Source organism: Otolemur garnettii, unplaced genomic scaffold, assembly GCF_000181295.1.
Source record: "Otolemur garnettii isolate 467f Iridium unplaced genomic scaffold, OtoGar3 scaffold00026, whole genome shotgun sequence".
Taxonomy (NCBI): Eukaryota; Metazoa; Chordata; class Mammalia; order Primates; family Galagidae; genus Otolemur; species Otolemur garnettii.
This window is the reverse complement of record NW_003852421.1, coordinates 11606854-11610356: the sequence shown is the minus strand read 5'-3', so window position 1 is coordinate 11610356 and position 3503 is coordinate 11606854.

Genomic DNA, 3503 nt, shown 5'->3' with positions numbered 1-3503 from the left:
AAAATCTACTGGTTATCTGTGGACCTCATTTACACAAGTGACTGGAAGTCCGGAGTGCTTTGGATTATTTTAAAAATTTGGACTATCGTTACCATTCTGCTTAGATTGTATCTTGTGTTATTGAAAGAGAACTGGCCGTGATTCAGAAACTCTGGTAAGACAGCCAAGATGGGGAAACCTGCAGTTCCTAAGAATAGAAGTGACTGTTTATAATAATACCGTACTCTGTGTTTGAGGGGGGAAAACAACTTACCACTGATCAACTAATCCACAAGGGAGCATTATGACAAAACCCAGGCACAGAGATACAGCCCCCCCTTCTGTAGGCAGGGAAAGAGAGGGAGGAGCCATATTCGTCAGATACCTTCAGATGCGAGTGAAAGATGCCCAAGTGGAAAGGCCAATGTTAAAACAAAGGGAGAAGGAGGGGTTTGGTTCACCAAACTGGAAATGCAAAGTCAATTTCAGGTCTATAGATGATGTCATCGTCCTTCCCCTGCAACCCCACTCTTTCCTTCTCTCTCTCTTCATTCAGCTCAGCATTTATTCCTCCTTCAGCCTCTTTGCCTCTTTTTTTTTTCAGGCAGAGTATTGTTCTGTTGCCCTTGGCAGGCAGTGGCATCATCATAGCTCACTGTAACCTCATACTCCTAAACTTAAGGATCCTCCTGCCTCAGCTGGGACTATGGATGTATGCCACCAAGCCCAGTTGATTTTTCTTTTTAATTATTGAATTATTATTATTATTATTTGAGACAGAGTCTCATACTGCCCTCAGTAGAGTACAGTGGCATCATCACAGCTCACAGCAACCTCCAACTCTTGGGCTTAAGCAATTCTCTTGCCTCAGCCTTCCAAGTAGCTGGGACTACAGGTGCCTGACACAACGCCCAGCTATTTTGTTGTTATTGTTGTTGTAGTTGTCATTGTTGTTTAGCAGGCCCAGTTAGAACCCACCAGCCCTGGTGTATGTGGCTGGTTCCCTAACCACTGAGCAATAGGCACCGAGCCTATTATTTTATTTTTTTAGAGGGAGTCTTGCTCTATTGCCCATGCTAGAGTGCCATGGCCTCAGCCTAGCTCACAGCTACATCAAAATCCTGGGCTCAAGCAATCCTCTTGCCTCGGCCTCCCAGAGTGCTGGAGTCACAGGAGTTAGCTATGTCATCGACTCTCCAGGCAGCCAGGGAAGATAGGTCCAAAGAAAATTCCTGGGCAGTGCCTGTGGCTCAAGGAGTAAGGCACTGGTCCCATATACCAGAGGTGGCAGGTTCAAACCCGGCCCTGGCCAAAAACTGGAAAACAAAACAAAACAAAAAAAGAAAATTCCTTTCCCATATCATGAACATAAGGATGGAACAAATTCTGCTATGAAAAGGTGTGGGAGAAAAACAGTCTGGGTAGCACAACAGTAATAGCAATTGTCTACCACAATTACTTATTAGAATGACAAATAAATTATTAGTTCTTCACATTATCAAGGTCACAGAAGTGAGGTGCATGGGAGAGAAAAGTACCCTTTCTCTCTCAGAAGCCTGGGGATTCACTGAATTCCGGAACACTCTAGCTCAGTCTGGGGCTACTCTCTTATTCTTCTGAACTTTCACAGTTTTAAATATTCAGAGACATGATGACTGCTACGATGCTGGTTGATCTTCATATCAGACACTTTTACCCATCGTTTCTATGAATCCATAGAATTTGCTGAATGAAAACAGAGCCTATCTCTTGCCAAACTGTGATATCTGCAAAGTATATATTGTTTTCCAAAATCTATTCCAAACCCCTTAGGTTCACCCCCATGTTTACAGAAACCCAGCCCTGTCTCCCTTTATGATCATACGCACAGGCACACCTAGAATAAAAGAGAAAAGATTTGAGCATCAGCAGGGAGCCTGAGAGGGGGTGGATTGCTTGAGCTCACAGGTTTGAGACCAGCCTGAGCAAGAGTGAGACCCTGTTTCTAAAAATATCCGGATGTTGTGGCAGGTGCCTGTAGTCCCAGCTACTTGGGAGGCTAAGGCAAGAGAATCACTTAAGACTAAGAGTTTGAGGTTGCCGTGAGCTATGTCCCATGGCACTTTACCGAGGACAACAAAGGGTTGCAGAAGCCCCACCTATCCCTTAATGTCACCCCCTGTCTACCCATCCCTCACTCACAATACTTACAGATGCCAAGGTAGAGCATTCTCCACAACCTAAGAGAATAAAATGAGTTTTTATTTTCTTCTAGATTATATTTGTTCATTCATTGATTCATTGATTCATTAATTCATTCAAAGAGTACCCAGTGACTACTTACAATGTTCATGCTTACTCTACACTTTCCCCTCCCTGGACTCTTGCAGCCCCACAGTGAACAATGTAGAACTTTTTTTTATTTTATCTATTTATTTATTTATTTATTTTAGACACAGAGTCTCACTTTGTCACTCTCAGTAGGTGTGGTGACATCACAGCTCACAGCAACCTCCAGCTCTTGGGCTTAGGCAATTCTTTTGCCTCAGTCTCCTAAGTAGCTGGGACTACAGGTGCCCACCACAACACCCAGTTATTTTTTGTTGCAGTTTGACCATTGCTGGGTTCGAACCCTCTATCTTCAGTATATGGGACTCTGACTCCCTCAGTATATGGGACCGGTGCTCTACTCACTGAGCCACAGGTGCTGCCCCCTTTTTTTTTTTTTGAAACAGAGTGTCAAGCTGTCTCCCTGGGTAGAGTAGTATGGCCTCACAGCTCACAGCAACCTCAAACTCTTGAGCTTAAGTAATTCTCTTGCCTCAGCCTCCCAAGTAGCTGGGACTACAGGTGCCCGCCACAGGCCTGGCTATTTTTCTCTCTTTCTTTCTTTCTTTCTTCTTGGTTGTAGTTGTTGTTGTAGTTTGGCGGGCCCAGGCTGGATTCAAACCCACGGGCTCCAGTGTGTGTAGCTGGTGCCCTCACTGCTTGAGCTATAGGTGCTGAGCCTGTTTGGATTATTTATTTATTTAGAGACAGAGTCTCACTTTATCACCCTTGGTTTGAGTGCCTTGGCATCACACAGCTCACAGCAACCTCCAAATCCTGGGCTTAGGCGATTCTCTTGCTTCAGCCTCCAGAGTAGCTAGGACTACAGGCACCTGCCACAATACCCGGCTATTTTTTGGTTGCAGTTTGGCCAGGGCCAAGTTTGAACCCACCACCCTCAGTATATGGGGCCAGCACCCTACCCACTGAGCCACAGGTGCTGCCCTGTTCAGATTATTTTTATGCTTTCTTGTTAGCATCCTTTGAAACAGAAAAGGTTTTAATTTTGAAGTCTAGTTTTTTTTCTTTTTTGTTTTCACTGAGACAGAGCCTCAAGCTGTCCCCCTGGGTAGAGTACAGTGGCATCACAGCTCACAGTAACCTCCAACTCCTGGGCTCAAGCGAGTCTCCTGCATCAGCCTCTCAAGGAACTGGGACCACAGGTGCCTGCCACAACACCTGGCTATTTTTTGGTTGCAGCCATCATTGTTGTTTGG